Consider the following 23,479-nt stretch of genomic DNA (forward strand, 5'->3'; position numbering starts at 1 on the left):
GTATGTGTGCAGCTTTTGATCAAACAAGAGATAGGCAAAAGGTGTTAATTCGAACAGCAGCTAAAAACAGGAAACTTTAGACGAAGATGTCATTGTTCTGTCTAGATAAATTTATGTTAGACAAGAGATCTTGAGCAAACACGTTTCCTTTTAAGGCAACAAAGGTAATCTTCTGAAACAGATGCAGCCTACACAGGATGTGTTTTGGGTATATAACTTGGCGAAAGGGACCAGCCCTTCGCCTTCTCATATAGATGCTGTCTGTATGTGAATGCCAATTCAATTTCTTGCAAGAAATAAACATTTGATACTTTGACTTTTCAAAGGTTTCCACTTGTCTCCTTCCTCCTAACTTTTCGAATAGAATTATTTCCACAACAAAGTGGATGCACGCACTAGTTGCCTTTCGCTTCGGAGCCGATTGTTTGATGTCTCTGAAGAGTGCTGTTGTTTACAGTGAGCCTTCTTGCACACAAATGTGCTAAAGTCAGGGAGGAGATGGAGCAGGCCTTGCTAGTTGCCCCTTATTGGCCCACCCAGACCTCTCATCTCGACAGCCCTTCCTGACTCCTTCCCCTGAGTCAGGGACAGGGCATGATGGCACCCACATTTAGATCTTACGCGGAGGTTCTGGTTACTACCGCAAGAATGTTTTATGCCATAGAGACCATCACTTCTGTGAGAGCACCTCTCAAAATGAGGCTGGCTTCCCCTTGAAGTGGAATTGAGCCTTCTCTCAGTGAGGAGATCCCGAAGGTGTTCGATCACTTCAGTGCTTCTTTCCTGCTAATGGGTTGGAGTGAGTCTGTCTCCTCCCACCTCAAAATGTTGTTGCCTCTGTATTGACGCACATCATGATGCAGTGGATACAAATCCGTGGGAAGCACGATTTGATCGTCAGGTTCCTGAGGGGAGCAAGGAGAATGAATCCGCCTCTTTACCCTCTTGGTATCTCTGGTGCTACTGCACCGCAGAGACCTCACTTGAGCCCTGCAGGCAGTAAGTTAAAAATATTAAAAAAATGTTAAAAAAAGAGAAACAGTTCTCCTGCTTGCTTGGTCTCTATCTAGAGGGTAGGGACTTGCACGCATTTTCGGTCAGCGAATCGTGTCTGGAATTCGGGCCGGCTATTCTCATGAATCTGAGAACCCGGCCTGGATATGTGCCCAAGGTTCCTACCTCTCCTACGGGACTAGGTGGTGAGCCTGCAAGCGCTGCCCTGGAGGAGGCAGACCCAGCCCTGGCTTTTTTTTTTTCTGTCTGTCCGCTCCATTGCGGTTATACGTGCACAGAATGCAAAGCCTGGACCTCAGACCAGCTCTTGTCTGTTACGGACACCAGCAGAAGGGAAGGCTGTTTCCAAGCAGAGGTTGGCCCACTGTAATAGTGGTTGCCTTCAACTTGGGGAAGATTCCCAAGATGCACGTGTCCACATGGAGGGTGAGCTCCTCCTAAGTGAGAGTTGCTCCTTAGGCGTTGACACTAGAGCCCGAAGCCATTTGTTTTGAGAATAATGGCTGGCTGATGAAGTTATTGGCTGGCTAGCCGGCTCAGCCAAAACCTAAATGGCTGCTGCAGCCGCCAAACTTTTCATAGCTGCAAATGGCTGAAGCAGGTCATTTTGAGAAAACGGGCTTTAAAGATTTATCATCAGCCAATGAGATCGCGCATTCAGTCTTTTTACTTTCACGATTGGTTGCTGATAAAAAGGAAATTACCATATTTGGATTCAACAGGATTGTACAGAAGTCAAGAGAGAGAGCTTCCTAACGGTGCATGTGAAGAGACGGTGACGGCAGAGATCGCGGAGAAGTATGTTGATTAAGAACGCAAAATTTTGTTGAATTTATGAGAAATCTACAGACGCAAACAGACGAAGTGTAGTAAAATAAAGACCTACATGTGTATTTCTGACTTTTTTCACCACAAGTCTGAAAGAAGACATGTTATTAAAGACAAATATCCAAAAATCTCAAAATTGACCAGTAAAAAAACCCTGATGTTTTTGCCTGCCGTGTCTCGCCTTAATATAAACAGTACACACACTGTTATCAGTATTATTTTGGACAAAGTTTTGCACATTTCACTTCAATACACTGAAGCATGCGTCGTGAATTAGCAATGTGGAAACGGTGGTTTGTTACTGCAGTAATATCACGTTCAGTGCTATAAGTCTGTGTATCGTAGCAACGAGCACAAGACTGTGCTGTTATGAATCCAGTGGGAAAATAGATCTCGTGTATTGTTTATATATTTCGTGTGTGTATGTCTCTATGTGATAGAATTATTATTTGATGCAAATAATTCTAGCCGGCTCAGCCAAACTTTATCAGATGGCGGCTCAATTTGGCTTATGAAATTATTGGCTGGCGGCGGCTGAAATTCTAAATGGCGCAAATGGCGGCGCCTGGCGGCGGCTTCGGGGTCTAGTTGACACAATGTGCCTCGCTGACAGATGTTATTAGAGTTGGGGGCTATCAAACATCCGCTAGAATCTAGCTGATGTGTCGTACCGCTGCTTCCCGTGGGCTCCCATCATATGAAGCCAGTTTCACAGTAAGCCCGGTTCAAAGTGTTAGTTTGCTGCGCCATTCCCCTCCTGTGGATTGGATACGTGCGCAATTTTGCTCCAGTGAGTTTCCCTTGTTAGCTGAACCCTGTTGAGTTCCTCCATACCCTTCGGCAACGGACGTGGCGGAGCGTCTGAAGGCAGGCCTTTCACTCGTATGCACTGGTGGAACCTGTGTTAGGCTGGGTCCATATGTTGTGAACCCTTACGGCGATCACATATGTGTATTCTTACATGGTACGGCTCCCTCTCAGGCGAGACCGTGTCGTCCCTCGGCAGAGCCTGCTCTGCCTTCACTGACTGGTTGATCGTCCCCCCTGTTTAGGCTGGAGTCATCCCAGTGACATTCATATGTTGTACTGCCCAGTCATCAGCCCAGTCAATATGTGTACTCTCCACATTACCTCCCTTCGGGCAGGATGTGGCTTCCGCAGCGTCCCTTCTTTCCATTGATAGGGTGCGCTTTCCCAGTGGTCCTGTGGAATAGCAGTGACTTGCCTGATCTAAGCCCTGCTATCTCCGCCTCAAGTTGAGGGAGGATCAGGAGTCTTTTGTCTAGGCACTGGAAGGTGGCAGCACTAGTGGCATTTTCATGGTGATCCCATTCAGTCGAACATCGACTACGTTGAATGTGGACGGCTGACAGGGAACGTCTCAGTTGCATATGCAACCCCTGTTCCCTGAAGGAGGGAACGAAGACGTAGTCTCTTCGCCACTATTTTCTGGACCATTGCTGACTCCGAGTTACGCACGGCTCCTCAGCGAAAAAGCAACTAGTGCGTGTATCCACTTCAGTATTTATACCCGCGCCGTGGGCGCGGAGTGTGTGATGCAAGTCACGCACACCAATTCCATTGGCTCGTTTCAATAGTACTCGAAGATGACAGGCTCCCTAAGCGTGATTCCATTCAGTCAAACGTGGACTACATCTCCGTTCCCTCCTTCATACGCAACCGAGATGTTTCTCATCATGTTTCTGTTGATTACATTTTAAAGCTGTTCATATAAGCAGGACAGAAATAAACTCTTCACCTACAAACTAACACAGACACACATGCTGTGAATTCTCACCTACAAGTTGTCTGTCCACCCAGTTGACACCAAATAATGACAAAACCCCCGACCCCGCAGCTCGTTTCAGTTTGACTGGTAATATGAGATCAGATACGCTTTTAACTTTGTACTTTGTTTTTTCATTCACTAAAATTAAGAACTGATTAAATATACACAACCATTTTAAAATAATAAGAGTTCTGCTTTTAGCCATTTAACACAGTTACCACTACTTTTTAAAAATGTATGTAAAATGACAAAATTAAAATTAAGAACAGTTGAAGTCTTAATAAGGGCTTGACGAACTATAACATTGTATCATATGCAAATGCAGCAAGTGAAACTAGGAGGGTCAAACAGTGTCGTGGGAGGATACATATAGACTGACTGTTTCCAGCAGATGTATTACATCAGACACTGACCTACTGGAGAAAATGTTTCACATGTTTTTTACATTTGTTTTATTCTGTTTGTGCTGGTGCCGTTTGATTGGTAAGTCATAATTGTTGTATGTTTTTTTATTTTTTTTTTATTTCAGAGTAATACAGTCTGCGGTCAGAAAAAAATGTACAAAAGCTGTCACTTGGGTGACACACTTTCAAACAGTACTATAATCATTTAGGAACTAATATATACTTTTAAGATACTAATATGTATCCTTTAGGGATTAATACGTGAAAGGGGCTCGTTCCAGTCACAGCTTTTGTACCTTTTTTCCTGACAGTATCTGTTCAAATTAAATTATTTTCATCAGCCGTTATGTGTGAGATGAATATTGAATATTGTGAAATCTACTAACTTTGAATTTAGGTCTCTGTTCAGAATTTTAAATTGAGATTTCCAGGTCTAGGAAGGTCATAATAATGATGGACATGTCTACAGCGAATGTAAATGTCTCAACTTTTTCTCTAAAATGTTTTTTTTTTAAAATACTTCTGTAGCGATCACAAACATATAAAGTCATAAAGTTCATTAGTCAAAATGTGCAGGTGTCATTTATTTAAAATCATGTACTGAAAATATACAGCACATTAAACTTGTCATTTCAATCTGCAGTAATATTTTTTGCATTTTTTTTCAATAAATGATGTAACTTTATATACTGATTTTCTTCTAAAGCATATCATTTTAATACAAATAAAATATTAAGGATCTGTTGCTTTAATTTAGATTAAATCAAGGTTTGTCTAATAATACTGTTGCACCAAACTTTAAAACTTCTTTAAAAATTACAGGCTACCATTTAAACCATCTTTTTTTATCCATGTTTTACTTAAATATATATTAAAATACTTAATTAAAATATATATTCTTTAAACATAAGATATATTTCCAAGCAATCCGTAAGCGCTGATGCAATGTTTTCTCTGTCTCTGCTTGATTCTGACAGTCTCTCTGTGGTTTATAAAGACATTTTACACATTTATTTTTCTTTATCAAGAGCTGCTGATGTCAGAGAGAAGTTTCTGGAAAAGAGGAAATGTAATATTAACATTGTTGATGTTTAATTATAATGGGGAATACATTGTGGAAAAAATGAACCGTATAGATGAAAGTTTTAATCACAGATTAGAATTATAATCCCTGATTTGTTAATCTGTGTTTAACATTAAGTGATTCAACAAACTTAAAGTGCTTGCCTGTTCATAAATCTCAGCTTTCATTTAGTTTTGTGTTTCTGCTGATGTTCTGGACCTCACCGTTACATCTAAACAAGAAAAAGCTTATTTCAGGCTTTGTAAACCATCAGAAGCATCAATCGGTGTAAAATCTGTACAGTTTGTTCTCCAGGTGTGTTTGGTGAATCAGTGTCAGTGATGGAGGGAGATTCTGTTACTCTAAACTCTGATGTTACTGAAATACATGAAGACTACGACATGCTGTGGATTTTTGGAGTTGAAAAGTCTCCAAGAGCAAGAATAAAAAAAAAAAAGCTAATCTTCTCCACATATGATGTTCCTGATGGGAGATTCAGAGACAGACTGAAGCTGGACGATCAAACTGGATCTCTGACCATCACAAACATCAGAACTGAACATGCTGGAGTTTATAAACTACTGATAACTGGAGCGAAACTGAAATCAAAAACATTCAATGTTTCTGTCTATGGTGAGTGGAGATCATTAGTCCAAACGTTCACATATTCTTTTTTTATTTTACTGAAACTATTAAGATTGTAAAAATATGTAACTGTTGTTAATGTTAACTAAACATTCACTTCGCACTTTTAATTAAACACATTAAACCACAATTTTTTTTTATTGTTTAACCACATTCCTTGTTATTCTCTCATGTTTCCAGCTCGTCTGCCTGTTCCTGTCATCTTCAGTAACTCTTCACGATGTTCTTCATCATCATTAAATTGTTCAGTGGTGTGTTCATCAGTGTTGAATGTGAGTGATGTGACTCTCTCCTGGTACGCAGGAATGAGTGTATTGTCCAGCATCAGTGTGTGTGATCTCAGCATCAGTCTCTCTCTACCTCTGGAGGTGGAATATCAGGATAAAAACACCTACAGCTGTGTGCTGAACAATCCCATCAGCAACCAGACCACACATCTGGACATCAACACACTCTGTCACACATGTGCAGGTACAGCAGCACTGATGATATATGGGATTATGTACAAATTTACTCACAACAATGACTCTCTCCTCCTCCTCCTCCTCCTCCAGTCTCAGTGTCTCTGATAGTGTTGATCTCTGCTGGATCTCTGATGATTGTTGCTGGATTCGGGATCTTCTGCGTCCACAGGAAATGTAAAAAGATTGCCAGAGAAGGCAAGTGTTACTGCTTTTAAACATTTTATACTATAAAATATTATCTAAATATTTACAGTCAACTGATAGCCCTAAATATAATTTATATTTTAGGAACTTTATGAATATAATTTTACATCTTTAAAGATGCAGCTGGTGCTCAAGTTAAAATATGTTATTAATTACTTTGTTGAAATTGTTGAGCATCAGTTTCACCATACAACGGATGTATTTGATTTAGCTTTTGTCAAACGTCCTGCCTGGGTTTGATTTATAAATTATGTTTATCAAGTGATGGTTCACTTTAAATTTAGTCAAATTAAATTTGTCAAATGTGCAATGAAATGTGTGCATTTATGCTTTACATTTGATGACCTGGGTCTGTGGTGGAGTAGTGAGTTTGATGTGTAATTAAACTCGAGGTTCTGTGGGGTGCAGACTGGATCGATTCCATTATAGATTATATTTTGGGGTATGACTGATGGGGCAGTGAACCCGAGGTTACCCCGTGAGTCAGTCCTAGAGCTCCTCCTGTACGATTTTAGGGAAAAATCGGGTCCATCGGAGACGTCCAATAGATTTCTTATGCGCGCCGCAAGAACACCACAGACACAGTGTAATCACCATGGGAAAATCTCACAGTAAAATTGAGAGTTGTGAAAAATATGATACTCCGGTGTTTTGCCAGATGAGAAGTTGATCTATGTATCATCGTTTTACTCTTTTAGTTCCTTTTATAACTATATTAATCTTCCTTGATTTATTTAGTGATTATTTTAATTCCCTTCTGTGCAAAGCACTTTGAATTACCATAGTGTATAGTGCTATAAATAAACTTGCCTTGCCTTTAACTTTGACAGCCGTAATAATAATAACACAAATGTTGTAAAGAACCAGATCTAATTAGTATTGAATTTTGTAGTTTTAATGCATCTATTATTGTTGTTGAAACAGTTGAGACTCGGGTCACATACGCTGAACCAGTGTTCTACAAAAGAAACGCACAGAAAACGGTAAGACAATGTATTATTCATTTATGTTGTGTTTCTCTATATCATTTCAGCAGTGAGTCAGATGCAATTTTGTTTTTGACTGTATAATAATCCATCACACACACAACAGCACCAAATCAGATGTTTAATAAAAGCCATAAGATTATCGATGCATGAAAAACGTATGTTATTTTCCTATTGTGTTGTTTGGATCACATCACAGATTAAATTTTTAGCAAGTTATTTGAATTTTAATGAGTAATTTGAAATGGAATACATTTTTAAAGCAACTGAGAAACTGAAAGACTGCAGGACCTCTAAACTTCATCTAAGGATTGTAATTACATTGAGTAAAACATTTAAACAATTAATGGTTTGTCCGACAAGACTAGAACAAGCCAATTTAAACAAATTATGTTTTGTTGAACCAACTTAAATTTAGATATTGTTTCAGATTAACGTTAGCAAAAAACAGTTGAGAACCATTGAAATAGAAGATGTTGTTTGATGTAATTTCCTCAAGATGCTTAAGTGTGCATGCAGTGCTGATAAATGTTATTAGAAAAAACTAAACACAATAACTATATAAAGCTATATTTCTTGTGTTGTGTTTTTACAGAACGTTCAAGAGGAGGATCATGTGGATTATGCACCTCTCACAATGAGAAGATGAACAAACTTCAGTGTTTTTCTAAGAATAAGAACCAACTGTGTGACCTGCGCCGAGTTTTTGGTGAGAATCCGCATATTGTATCAGGACATCCCAGCAGACGTAGAGCAGGATCAAAATTTAAAGTGTTGAATTAAGTGGTCTTCTAAAAGCTTCAAACAAACTTGCCTTTTTAACCAATTAAATCATATGGTTCATTGGAGCATTTCATGTTTTACTTTTAAAGTCTTAAAGGGACCATGTGTGTAAATTCCATGAAAAACATAGATGCAAAACACTCATGAACTCTGTGGTCTCATGTATTCACATCTGAACAGAAATGTGGTTTGATCTGCTGGGTGGATGGACAGCTTGTTCATGAGAATGTTTCTTCTGCTGGACGTGTGTGTTTGATGTCAGTTTGTGACTGTCGCTCTCTCTGAGGTGTGAATAGCTGTGAATAGCCTGTGGTTGAAGTGCTTTTTCCATTCCTGCTCACATCATGAAACCATTGACTTCTGCTCTACAGAAAACCTGCTTTACTAAAAGATACTAAACTCAGCACTGGTGTTTAACAATAAAGTGATATTATTTTGAAAAATGAAAATATCATATTGACCGCTTGTACACTTATTTCTGAGAGTGCAGTCTCAGTAGTTATTTTCAGATCTATTTCAGATCGTTCTTTATATGCAGAACTATTCTTGATAACTTTTTTTTTCATATAAAGGTCATATCCTTCTTTTGCCAGTGTGGGTCGTTTTAAGAATAAATGCAATGTAAGACTTAAAAAAAATTTAAAACATAAACTTATGTTTGAATGTTTGATGGTTGTTAACTTATTTTGTTTTAAACAGCTTGGACGAGAAACTAAATGTTGCTAACAATCTTTATTTTTCAAAATAGTATAAAAATGCTTCTGTCCATGGGTAAAACATAAAGGTTGAAATTTATAGAGTGAGATCAAGATCATAATCAGATAGAAAATCTCACCTGAAGTTTCCTTGATAGTGGTGAAGTCCAGATGCAGTTGTGAGGACAGCTCAAGATATCCACTCCTGCTCCAGTTCTGTAGGATAATGACGACGAATCAGGGGACAAAACACAGGTTTGGGGCGAAGAAGTGTTGATCCTTCAAATAATAAAAAAACACTGTTTGTTTTATTTTATTAGATACATGAATTTGCCTAATTAGCATATATTTAGTTAGTACAGTGTTCTGGTGGATTTAGTACCTGTTTAGCTACCTAGGGTGCTCTGAGTGTTGTTTACAAGTCAAAAGAGCCCACATCTCTGTGCTTTTCTCGGTCTCTGTGATCTTCTCATTTGATGTCTTGCTTCCCTCCTTCATTGTGCATCTGAGGGACTTTTCACCTGATTCATCATCTTCATTCAAGTCTGATCGCTTAAAATAATAGCACGTCTCCTCAACAACACACATTACTTTAGAAATCATTCTTGTCTGGAGCCCAGGCCTGAAACGGTGCTGGACTGTTTACACACTGATAACAAAATCTTTTTTTTTCAACTTCTAAGAAAAGTGACATGAAGTCAGATTTTGATGCCGACAAGATGACGTCACGTGTACAATGCTTCATCCAGGGAGATCTACACAGCATTAATTCTTAATCCAAAAAAATAAAATAAAATGAGTCGAAGGTCTTTGTGTTGACAATGAATAACTTCATAGCTGCCATGTTCTTAGTCCTAAATAATATCCTGCATCAAACCTATATGTGTTCCCATCTCATGCTTCCCTAAATCCCTTTCTATCCCAAAGATCCTGCCAATTCAAAGCTTAAATATAGTTGTTTGAAGGTGGAGTCCCCATTCCCATGCTCCACTCTAGCGGCCCTTCTGGCCAACCCCAGAAGAGAGCTACTGCGCCGTGTGGGATGGGTGGTCTGAGGATCACATTGAGGGCTTTCCCACTAGGTAACCAGTCCCCGTGGGCCCCTTACTCCTCTGTCACGCCGCAGCCAGTGGAGCTTCCGACTGAACGTGCTGGTCCCTCTGTAGTGGATCGACCAGTCATTTCTTTCGGGGCTCCTCCTGAGGACAGGATGCCGATCGCTGCATCGGAAGGGGAGCTGGACTCTGGATATGACGACTCGGCTGCATTACCTCCTTCTGGGAGAGTAGCGCTTCCCGAGCCAGATCCAGAAATGTCATCTATGCTAAAACGGGCCACCGAGACGGTCAGGCTTGCTTGGAATCCTCCACCGTGTCCCGAACCGTCTCGGTTGGATGATTGGTATCTTGGGGCGGGGCACGCTGATCCTCAGCGCACCACCCCAGTGCCTTTCTTTCTTGAAGTGCATGAGGAGGTTACGAGGTCGTGGACGGCAACTTTTTCTGCCTGAAACCGGCTGAGCACCCTCACTACCCTTGATGGAGGAACGGCTAAGGGGTACGTGGCTATCCCTCCAGTGGAGCGGCCTGTCGCGATGCAGTTGTGTCCGGCGACCGCTACCCTTTGAAAGGGTGATCCGTGTCTCCCCTCTAAGGCCTGAAAGTTCTCTTCCATTCTCACAGGCAAGGGTTACAAAGCCTGTGGGCAAGCCGCTTCCTCCCTGCATGCCATTGCGTTGCTGCAGGTCCACCAAGCCAAGACACTCATGGACATGGACGAGGGTAGTCCAGACCGTGAGCTCATGAGTGAGCTCCTCACCTCAACTGACCTCGCCTTCCTGGGCACGAAAGTTGCGGTCCACGCGATCGGTTTGGCGATGTCCACCTTAGTGGTCCGGGAGCGCCATCTCTGGCTCAACCTGACTGGTGTGAGGGAGACCGATAAGACAGACAACCCCCTGCCGACCTGTGGAGACAGGTAAGTGATACACCACTGTAATAGCAAATTTTCTATTAAACAATCATCAAAGCGTAAGAGACAGTCTGAGAATTAAAATTATTTATTTCTTGCAAGAAATAGGTTCAGTTGTTCCACAGAGGTAGTCAATGTACAGTCTGCGACACAAGAGTGAACGAAGTGTGGAGGGGGAGCGCAGTTTTTTATAATCCTATCTCAAGGTCTGTTCTTCTGCCCATAGATAGACTAAAGTTCAGTTCTCTCTAGTCAGGAAATCATAATAATAACCTGAACTTTAGGGTTTGGGCATGCTCTTTTACTCGCTCTAAAACCGGCCTGTACTTTGACCTTTGGGGTCAAAGTCCATCCGTTTCTCCCCGTCCATCCTTCTCACCTGCTCGCTTCAATCAGCAAATCAGCAGTAGCAGCATTCATTGGTTTGGAAGAGGTGGCAATAATTCTGCCATAACAACCACACACTCAGACCCTACTTCAGGCCGCCCCTGTGCCTTCCAAGTTGGGTCCCTGTCTTCCACCTCGCTGGCCCACCCCTGGTACGTCTGGGGTGCCCCTGGTCCCCCTGGCTCAGATTGTGGAAGCCTGGAACGCGCTTCCCAATCTGTCCATCTGACTCCTCCGTTCTGACTCAGCTACGATTCAGTTCCACGACACCCGCCCAGATACAGGGGCATTCACTTCACTTCGGTGCTGAGCGAACGTGCCCCTGTCATGAGCACGGAGATCGCAGTCCTACTGGCGAAGGGGGTGGGGGCTTGGATCTCGAATCAGGCCCTTTACAAGCTTCCATTCAAGATGCTAACGCAGAAACGCATTTTTGAATGCATCCATCCCCAAGATTGGTTTGCAGGGATCGTCCTGAAGGACGCATACTTTCAGGTCTCCATCCTCCAACGACACAGGCCAGTCCTGCGCTTCACATTCGAGGGTCGAGCGTATCAGTACAGAGTCCTAACCTTCGGGCTGGCCCTGTTGCCCCGCGTCTTTACGAAGGTCGCGGAGGCAGCAAATGCTCCCATGAGAGAGCATGGTATTCGCATCCTCAATTATCTCGACGACTGGTTGATACTAGCTCAGTCTCGGGAGCAGTTGTGCGAGCACAGGGACCTGGTGTTCTGGCATCTCAGTCAGTTGGGTCTTCAGGTCAACTGGGTTATGAGCAAACTCGCCCCCGTGCAGAGAATATCTTTTCTCGGTATGGAGCTGGACTCGTCCACCAGACAGCACGGCTCACAGAGGAACGTGTCCGGTCAGTGCTGAACTGTTGAATACTGTCAAGAGCAGAACAGTGTTCCCACTGAAATCTTTTCAGAGGCTCCTGGGGCATATGGCATCCGCAGCCACAGTAACGCCACTGGGTTTGCTTCATATGAGACAGCTTCAGCACTGGCTTCATGGCCGAGTCCCGAGATGGCCGTGGCAGAGCAGCACGCTCCGTGTGACAATCACCCCGGCCTGCCGCCAAACCCTCAGCCCGTGGTCAGACCCTTCGTTTTTCTGGGCTGGAGTGCCCCTAGAAGAAGTGTCTAGGTATGATGCGGTCTCCATAGATGCCTCCAACACCGGCTGGGGGGCCACTTACAACGGGCCATGCAGTAGCCGGGATCTGGACGGGAGTTACTAACATAACCCACACAGGTTACATGTGACTGATTATCTGGAACTGTAGTGGCCTAGGTGCAGACCAAACAATACAAAACAGTCAAAGCACTTGTGTACACATTTCAAACAGCTAGAAACTTCCCAATGTGAATACTTCAAGCAACAGGACACTTCAAACAGTAAACTCACTGTGACCAAGGAAAACGAACAGTATCCAGGCAAACGTCTCCCTGAAGCTAGGCTGGGATGGTTAGCTACTGGGTTAGGAGAGCAGAAGAGCAGTATATGAGAGGATATGTGCCGTCTTCTCCCCCGAATCTGCTGTTCTTTTACTGCCGGCAACCTCAGGCATATAAAGCCTTGCCGCCCAACGTACATAGTAATCGCCAGCCTAGTTTATTCCCGCCGAACACCTGGAGCTAGTTTGTGTAATAGATTGCTAGATTGACAACTGTTCACATCTAGACACAGGGGGCAGCCATTTTGACTCTAGGTGTTACATTAAAAAACATTCCCCGTGGGAAACCCATTCTCCGGCATTTGCGTTCCTCCCCCACTGAATATAGTCACCCGTGACAAAAAGAAAAGAAAAAACCTGACCAAGACCTGATGAACTTGAACATATAATCCTTTTTAGGTCTGAAGAACTCCGTTACAACTCGATCCTTTGCTTATCCCTCCACAACTGCATCACACATTATACAATCAATTTAACAGTCTCTTTGACATCAAATTTCACTTCTCCTCTTTCGCTACATCGTCTCTGGAAACATATGGTTAATTCGAATCAATTTTTTTTTCAATTAGATAAAATAAATACTCAAATTTCTTTGGAGAGATCTGAATCATGTCTGCTCTCGTCTGCTCTGCCGATTAAAGAGAGCGCGAGCTTCAACCGCATGCGAAATCCGGAAAAGAAAAACATTCACACAACACAACATTCTCAACTCGCATTGGTCGGTCCTTCCAAACACAAATTATTTTAATTGGTTGTTCTAAAACACACGGAAATAACTAATAAAATGAAAAGAAAATAAATATTCTGCTCATTTATGTGTTAATGCTTTTTTGTAATCTGGGTTACACCTGCCTCTATGGACTCGTCCCATTGCCAGCTGTTATATTCCCTGACCAAGGGCACTCTTGTCACGGATACACTGACACACAGCTGGCCCTGGGGCTTATGCAAGTATGCGTTTTCACCAGTGAGCCTTCTTGCACAGACACTGTGCAAAGACAGGGAGGAAGAGGAGCAGGTCTTGCTAGTTGCCCCTTATTTGCCCAACCGCCAAGCTCTCCATTTAAAGGTGACCTATAATTCAAAATTGAATTTACCTTGGTATAGTCAAATAACAAGAGTTCAGTGCATGGACATGACATAGAGTGAATCTCAAACTGGACTGTTTTCGCCTTCTCATTTAATTCACGTTTATGAAAAACACCCCTGAAAAATGGTCGGTTCTCCACACAATACCGACTGTGACGCAATAGTCGGGATCATTAATATGTACGCCTCCAAATATTTGCATAATGCCAGCCCTCAATGCCAGGCGGAACTGCGCAGCCGAAGCATGGCAGTTGCTCAGTGTGGATGTACACATGAACACAAAAGTATTTTTTAGTTCCTTCATCTGAGCCTCTGAAGAAACAATGGGTTAATTTTATTTTCTCTGGAAATTTTCAAACATTTCACCGACTGTTTCCTTAACTTGGGCCAATACAGAGCTGGCCTCGGATCGAGCTACCAAGCAACACTTTCTGATGTGTAATTGTTCAAGTTCAGACAGGTCATCTTTCTCTCAAAATCGTTCAATACTGTTTATGCATCAGTAAGTCAAGCCAGTGACTAAAATATCAACTTCACATCGTTTCTTTTAGTAGGATGAAAATAATCGTATTTAAATTGTGAACAAAGTATATACAGAAAGCGATCAAAGAACAATCTTTCCACACAGCGCGAGTTTATCTGGACACTTGCCAAACTCGTTATGAAATCAATGACGCACGTTACTGCACAACAAAGCTCTTACTGTATTTACATCATCGTGTTTGCATTGGTGAAAGCAGAGGGAGTGCAGAAACTGCTTTGCAATGATAAGATCTTCATTCTCGCGATCAACACACTGTCATCTGCTCAATGCTCATCACGGCAACATTTTATGTGATGGGAATAGATCTAAATATTAAAAACATCTCACGATTCGTTAATCTCGATAGCTGTTATAGTAAAAACGTATAATAGCAGTCGAAAAAGTATTCGGGAGAGAGTTTCACATGTAATGCGTAGCTATTTCATATGCAAGCATGTCAGCCAATCACAGCAGTGGCCACGAGTAGTATTAACATAAACCATGTGTCAAAAAAGGTGATTTACGACATGATTTATGGTTCTGAGTCGTGGTTCCCCTGTCTCTGATTTATGATGGGTCGCTGACAGGCTCCGGTATGTCTAGGCTGCGCGACGCCATGTGACATCATCCGTGCCGATGTCCGGGGACTTTTAAAAGACAAACAAATAGATCAAACAGATGTTAAATTTTTGACTGGTTTTTACGACTGGGTTAATGAACTCACACCTCGCAACTTGCCATTGTAGTTTTTATGGTATGAGGTGTGCCTTTTTCACAACTACGTCACTACCTACGTCTTTTGTTGCAGTTTTAAATAAGGTTAGGGGTTACACTGTTGAACACAGAAGACATTCTACGACTTTCCTGATACAATGGCTACTCCGAGAACTCCTAAAACCCCTAGAAAGGTTATGTGTATTTCGCCGACAAGAGGACCTGTTGAAATGAGAGAAGATCTAACTTTTGCTCCAAGGAAAAAGCTAAATGTTAGCTTGACAAGATTTCTTCATGAAGACAGTGCTCTTGTGAAACAGGATTTCTCAATGTCTGGTGGTCGTGTGGTGAGGTATGTGTTTGACAAGGTGATGCGTACTGTGAAACTCTACACAGCAGATGTTGAAGACGATTATACATCACAGACCCCATGTGTGATTTTCCACAAGAAGGACTGGTTTCTGTTTTTCAACTACGTTTGGAGAGATTTGAACGACTGTGGTGATGATCCGTTGTACGTAGCCGAGTGGGATGGCTCAATTCCTGACACAAGATTTCGTGTGGTCGGGGACCATAGTAAAAAGTTACCAGACGATTGTGTTTATATTTTCTGCTGCAACGACAAGACAAAGCTCTGCGAACGTGCGTGGCCTGTTCGTGAATCTGAGCATCACTTGTGCTACGACATGAAATTTTTGTTTCAGTGGAAAGATGTTCGTGCGCTTGACAACGTATTTACATGCATTGACAAGATGTTTAGATGGTGCGACATGTATGACCGTTACAATTCTGTAAAGATTAAATTGTTTCACCCTGAGCAGGGCGTTACCAACGCTGAAGACCGCCTCTTAACCCCACCCACGTATTACAGCCATTAAAAACGCCTGCAGATCGGTACAATTGCTACATTCATTCACCATGTCTCAAGAATCTACAACAGTCTACTGCTACACCAACAACCCTGAGGCTCCCCCAGCGATGCCTGATGACAATGCTACGCCGCTGGAGCCCCACCCACAAACTTGCGACAACAGTTGGTTGGATAAATTTTGCATGGATCTTGGATATCACAACATGACCTTCCTTTCAACACCATACGGCAACACTGGTGCAATAGCTGGAGCTGCGGCCCTTGCTGGAATCGACAACACAGACAGTTGTATCCGCTCGGACGGATTCAAAATCATAAAAGCGACTGTTGTGGTCCTTCTGGAACACGTCATCAACAAAAAGCTGAAAGAAATCTGTTTGGGTTGTGAAGTGGATCACCCCAGTCAGATTAGACATTCCTGCCTGTTTGAACCGGGTCCCTATTTCTTTGACGCCTACTTTGAGGAACTGACACGTAATCTGGTGAAACCGGACCTTAAGCACATCGTTGCTCAAGCATTGAGCTGTTGTGGTTTAAGGGTTCACCCCCAGAGGATTCAAGGTTCAGTGGAGGCTATTTTACATGAACTGCGTGACGAAGTTTTCATTGTGGAAAAGCTTTGTGAAGTCAGAGAGAAAGTTGTGGACGTCAGCAGCGAACAAATTGTCTATGACGCTGTGGACAGCTGGAAAGGTATTGTCCAAGTTGAGTGACTGTAACACCGACATGGGGAATACGTGTTTTGCAACAGGTCTGGCAAAGTGTCAACTTAAACAACGTATTAGATGTGAGATGACCGGCTTGTTGTATAAGATTATTAATGAATGTGCCAATGTATCTGTTACTGTAAACAGATGTGCTGTAGATACCAATCGTTTTACAAACCTCATGAAACAAATGTCTGTTGTAAGAACTGTGTCAAATGAATGGACAGATTTGATGCGTTTATGCGTTAATGCTGGTGAACCAATTTGTGTGACTATCAGAAAGATTTTAGACCTGATGACTGAATGCGGCAGCTGTATTAGAATAGCTGATATATTGTGCTTGTGTACATATGTGACTGATCTATGTGTAGACATATTGACAAGAAACAATCAGGCTGATGTTTGTGAAATTATTGAAACCCTGGTTGATTACATTCTTGAAAAAAACATTGTGATGTGTATACATTTTTTAGACTACACTGATGCTGTATGATACCTTTGTTTCCTTTTACTGTTTAAGAAATAAAAACCCAAATTACTTAAACCATCTGTGTTATTCTTTTTGTGGAGCGTGAAGTGGAAACATGTCAGAAGAAATGAAAAATACTTATTACACACCTTCTAACCCTGGTTCTTTAGGGGGGAAAAAACGCTTAAAAGAAGCTGTTTTAAAAGAAACGGGTGTTCGTTTAACCGATAAAGAGGTTTCAGACTGGCTCGCTGGCGAGGATGCATATACACTACACAGAACTGCCCCACTAAAATACAAAAGGAATCGGGTTTTTGTCTACGGTATCGACATGGAGTTCCAGGCCGATCTAGTCGATATGTCTGCATATGCCCCGGTAAATGACAACAACCATTTTTTCCTGACATGCATCGATCTCTTTAGTAAATATGCATGGACAAGGGCTTTAAAAAACAAGAGTGGTGTAGAGGTCTCTAAAGCTTTTGAATCCATACTGAAAGAGGGACGCGTACCACAGAAATTACAGACAGATAAAGGAAAGGAGTTTTTTAACAAACATTTTCAAAATGTAACAAAAAAGTACAATATAGCCCATTTCGCAACAGCCACAGAATTAAAGGCATGTTTTGTCGAGCGGTTTAATATAACCTTAAAAGGTAGAATGTGGAGATATTTAACTGCTACAAACTCCAAACGTTACATCGACATACTTCAAGACATTACACAAGGATATAATGCGAGCCATCACAGAAGCATCAAGATGAGGCCGATTGATGTGGGGAAAGAAAACGAGTCTGTGGTGCTGCATAACCTATATGGTGATACCAGACCTCATAGTGTTAACCCCGTATTTAAATACAAGATTGGTGACGTGGTTCGAATTTCTAAAGTCAGAGGACCGTTTGCAAAAGGGTATGAGGAAAACTACACACAAGAGTATTTTACTATATCAGCGTGTATCCCACGAGAACCCCCTGTTTACAGATTGAGTGATTACGACGGGGATGTTATCGATGGCGTTTTTTATGCGGAAGAATTGCAAAAAATATTTGTCAGTAAAAACAAGACATTTAAAGTTGAAAAATTTTTAGATAAGAAGACGAAGGGTCGCAAAACATTAGTGCTGGTACAGTGGCTCGGATGGCCAGCGAAGTTTGCGTCATGGATCGACCAGAAAGAATTAGTTGATGTACAGAAGCCATAAATACAAACCACACACACAGGATGCATACAGTTGTATAAAAACCAGACATGGCTGAGGGTGGATTTTATGTCACACTACCCTGCAACACTTCGCAGTCTGTATACCCTAATAATAAAATCTCTAATTATAGAACAAGACTGGCTACCACTATAAATATAAAAGGAGAATGGGAGGTGGGGCTTGTTCAAATTGAATATCCTAGAAGCTGGAAAACCTTTAACAGCAACGACGCCGTTTTCGAGATAAACATTGGACCCACCACGACCGATGGTGAAAAGTACACTAACAGCTTACGCCATGGTGTAGATGTGAAGAAGACCAGCTTATCGAAACTACGCATACCAATAGAAACAGGGTATTACGACAATGTCCCATCCCTAGTTAGTGTAATAAATGATTTAGTAGCGCCTCAGGGGGAATTCGGTTATGACCGCGTAAAAAACAAAGTATTTCTGAAAGCAAAACCTAACATTTCAATGACCTTCCATGGAAAACTAGCCATTATTTTAGGATTGAAACCAGGCGTCCCTATAGGAGATTCTATTCTGCAAAAAACAAACCCTGAAAAAACTAATTATGAAAAGGATATTGTAACATATGCAATGCATCAGTCGGACATACACGGTGGTTTCTATACTCTTTATATCTACACGGACATTATCCGTTACCAGTCCGTGGGTGATGCTTTTGTACCGCTCCTGGAGTGTGTACAAATAACAGGGGACAACAATAGCACAGTCATTGTTCGATACGACAAACCTCACTACGCGTCTATCAACAAATCAGTCATCGCAGATATTGTTATAGAAGTGAAGGACGATCAGAACCAGCACGTCCCATTTTCTTACGGGAAAGTGTGCATCAAACTTCACTTCAGGCCTGTAAAACACTTTGTTTAAAATGGCATATTTCAACAATCACAATGTTGACCCTATGCGTTACGTTGCCTATTACCAGAATCAGGCAGGCAGCGGGCTCCCCGGGTATGCAGGAGGTGGAGTCATGTATGGGGCCGGTTTGGGTGGGATTTTTCGGGGGCTCTTTAGAATGGCTATACCCCTACTAAAACGAGGATTTAGCATAGCCAAGCCGCATCTTAAATCAGCTGCAAAAAACATACTAAGTGACGTTGTTAGTAATACGTTATCAAGATCTTTTAACAACAACTATGATGCTCAAGACGGATCCGGACTAATGGTAATGGCTCGCAAAAGAGCATCTAGGCCGCCAGGGGTGCGGAGGAGTGGCCAGAAGCAGAAGAAAACAAAACAACCTCCCAAGAAAACATCAGTTGTAAAACGCAAGCGCAAGGAGACAGCTAAGCGTACTGCTTCAAAAAGATCAAGGAGCTCTGTTAAAACAATATTTTAAATCATGGCGTTACTACACAACATGTCAGAAGAGTGTTTAAAGACTGAACTTGATCTGTTTACTGTACCACTAACTCAAACAGCAATTGAAAAAAACACTTATATAGAAGTTCCACCACTATCAGCGATATCCGACACATCTCCGCTGGAATTTTTTATTGCGGGGAATGGAGAGGATTACATAGATCTAAACAACACATTACTTTTTTTGCGCCTCAAAATCACTAATGCTGATGGGACGGATATTGCAGACGGAGATCCCGTAGGTCTTGTGAACTATCCTGGATCTACGATTTTTTCACAAGTGGATGTGTCGCTTGGAGATCGGCTTATATCACAGAGTTCTAGCACATACCCATACCGCTGTATGATAGAATGTCTTACCAATTATGGTAAAGACGCCCTTGAAACGCTTTTCTCAGCAGGGCTCTTTTACCTGGACACTGCAGGCCAAATGGATGTGGCTGACCCGGCTGGGGGAAATCGCGGGCTGACAAAGAGAGCAGCCTTCACCAACGCTAGTAATGTGGTCGAACTACTCGCACCTGTTCACAGTGATATCTTCTTTCAGGAAAAACTATTACTTAATGGATTAGATCTTAAAATTAGAATGACTAGAGGTAAAGATGAATTCTGCCTGATGAGGAGCAACGCTACAGCCTATAAACTAAACATCATGTCTGCGTCGCTATTTGTGAAAAAAGTGTCTGTGTCGCCAGCTGTGAGACTGGGGCATGCACAAGCCCTACTCTCAACCACAGCCAAATACCCCATCGACAGAGTGTGTCTGAAAAACTTCTCAATACCTGCAGGCTCACGTGTCTGCAATCAAGAAAACTTGTTCTTAGGAACTCTGCCAACATCTCTGGTTCTAGCTATGGTTGATAATGATGCATTTGTGGGTGCCTATAATAAAAACCCATTTGCGTTTAAAAACTATGATTTAGAATTTCTGGCCATTTATCTGGATGGGCAACAGTACCCAGCGAAGCCCCTGCAACCTGAATATGAAAATGGTTCTGCAGTGCGGGAGTTTTACCAGCTAGCGCTGGCTTCTGGAAGGCATCTTAAAAACCAGCCTCTATGTATCGATAGAGAGGATTTTCTGCACGGCTATACACTCTATGCGTTCAATTTCACACCAGATCAGGAGTGTAGCCAGCACGTATCGCTTATCAAAAGTGGCAATATTAGACTAGAAGCCCGTTTTAGACAGCCGCTACCACGTACGATTAACTTAATTGTTTATGCATTGTTTGATAGTTTGATTGAAGTGTCAAATCGCCGACAGGTCCTGGTTGATTACTACTAATACATTCAAATGAACACTGTACAGCTTACGGCTGTCATGGATAAGGTTTCATGCGATACTTATTTTCTCGGAGTTCTACCATGTGACTACCTACCAAAAACCCCTTTAAGAAAACTACCAGCAATGGTTTTGATCAATACACATCCTTCAGGACTCCCAGGGGAACACTGGTTGGCTATCTACATAAATGAGGATGGTGTAGGATGTTTTTTCGACAGCTTCGGTAATAAACCAGATTATCATGGTTTTCCGCCGATTATCAAAAACTTTTTAAAGCTCAACTCTAGTCAAGTACTACATTCAACTGTGCAAGTCCAAGATTTTTCATCAGATACATGTGGACAACATTGTGTGTTCTTTCTCTACCACATGGCAAAGGGATTTGATTATGATTATGTGATGAAATTGTATACCAACGATTTTATTAAAAATGACAAAAAGGTGTCAGCATTTGTGAGAAAACTAAAACAAGCACCATGTAGTGAAAATGTTTTCAAATGTGTTCAGTGTGTACAAATGGGTGAAATGTTCATGTCTCATGCTTAATATTTTAATAAAAACAACTAAAGAACGGAATTTTGTTTCTTTATCCCCACTTTTATTACACATACATCACATCATAAGTTCTCAAAAAAAAAGAGAGAAATTGAGAACACAATACATACAAACTGTTAGTTTAAAAACTTAACCACCGACTCGGGTCTTTCTGTTTCTTACTCCTCTTAGATGATCCTGTTATAGACGTGGTCGATTTGGTTTTGAAAGAGTTAATTGCATGTCTTACATTGTGGTTTGGTACCACAGAGTATGGCAAATTTAAACTAGCAAAAGCCTCCAGAAATTCACGCCACCCGCCAGGTCTCCGCTCGTCAACAATCTTTTGTGGAGCCGTGACGCTTTTAACTAAGTCAAGCATGTGTGAACCAGGGATTGTTCTGCCTTTAAACACAAACTCTCCCGACTCAGTCCATGAAGTAACATCTTTAGTTTTAGACATTTTATCTAAAATGTAAAGAACATTTTTCACACTCCTCTGTGGAATATTCTTTAAAATCTCATCTGCAAAATCACCTAAATCGTCATGGGCACGCACATGGCCTGGTGCGGGTGGGTCTTCTTTTTCAACATTACTAGGCTGTGGTAGCCTTAATGTTAATGTACCGGATTCTCTATCCCCTTGTCTAGTGAGTGTTAAAAACCGCTGCAAAACACCTGTGTACATCTTAGCTTTTTCATGGTGATCCAGATCAGACCTGTGCAAAATATTTCTTATAGTCATGTCCAGGTCATTCTCCACAACCTGTTGTATAGACTCACGGGTGTTAGAGGATTTCAGCTTATCCAACTGGTGTTGCGGTACTAAAAACATCTTCTCGGCATACTCCATCACCAAACTTATTTAGATGTAACCAAACTGGTTATAAACGGGATTGCCGCACTTAACAAAGGTAGTAGAAATCCTTCTTGTTGGTTGATTAACCGTCTTTTACGTCTAACTCCAACCTTTTTATCTGCAACAATTTTGATCTCACTTCTTCTTCTCTTCAGTTTCTGATATTGCTGTGGTGTTAGCGGAATATTACTGTGGACTGCGTTAAGAGCTACTTCACACAATGTCACAATGAGTTCGTCTGCAGCCGCCTCTAAAATAACGCGTCTTTGTTTAGGCGTGGCTTTTAATAACAATTTTAAAAGAGGTAGGTTTCTTAAAAGTCTTGCAGACATTTTCAAATCTCTCTGTCAATGTTTTCTTTTCTGAATGTACACAACTGGATGTTGTGACAGAATATCTGTTCTGAGACGGTACTGTTCTGGTGTTTTCGCTTTAAAGTCAATCAATAGATACCCGAAAGGGGTGCTGGTAGCATTTTCATAACACTCCATAAAGTATTTTGTGTTCCTGGGGTACATCTGCCGCGCTAAGACATTAATTTGGGTATTGTCTCTAGGGTTTTTAAACAATACCAAATAATTAGTGTTCAAACTGATAGTCCTTCTGGATTTACCTTGAAAAAATAAGTTTTGTACGATATATATTGCACTCAAGCTTCTATGGTGCACATAGTTGGTAAACAAACGTTCAACTTCTGAATTGCTGCTAGCATCTTTCATAACATCATCCAATATCACAAAATTGGTTTTGTTGGTGGGAAACAAGCGATCATCATTCAGAGTCTGCGGTATACCTTCAATAAATTTAATATCATACAGTTTCAACAATTCATCATACATAGGTTGCCAGCAGTCATAAATGTACACAATGTTTTCATTTTTTTTTAGAAATTACACTTTTAGCATTTTCCAACAACTTTTTTACAAAAAATGTTTTTCCTGAGCTAGAAGGACCGCTTAACACACATGAAAAAGGATGTTGTAATCTGAAATCAAAACCATCCGGGTCTACCACACCCCGGTGCCCAAAAACGTTGTCAGTAGCCATATGGTAGCGTAGTTAGGTCGGGTAGCAGTACACGCTTGTTGTATACGACTTTAAATTTTTTCACAACTGACTTGTTGTGCAATGTGAACTG

Source organism: Rhinichthys klamathensis, unplaced genomic scaffold (genome assembly GCF_029890125.1).
Source record: "Rhinichthys klamathensis goyatoka isolate OS25496 unplaced genomic scaffold, OSU_Roscu_1.1 h1tg000103l_1, whole genome shotgun sequence".
NCBI classification, from domain to species: Eukaryota; Metazoa; Chordata; class Actinopteri; order Cypriniformes; family Leuciscidae; genus Rhinichthys; species Rhinichthys klamathensis.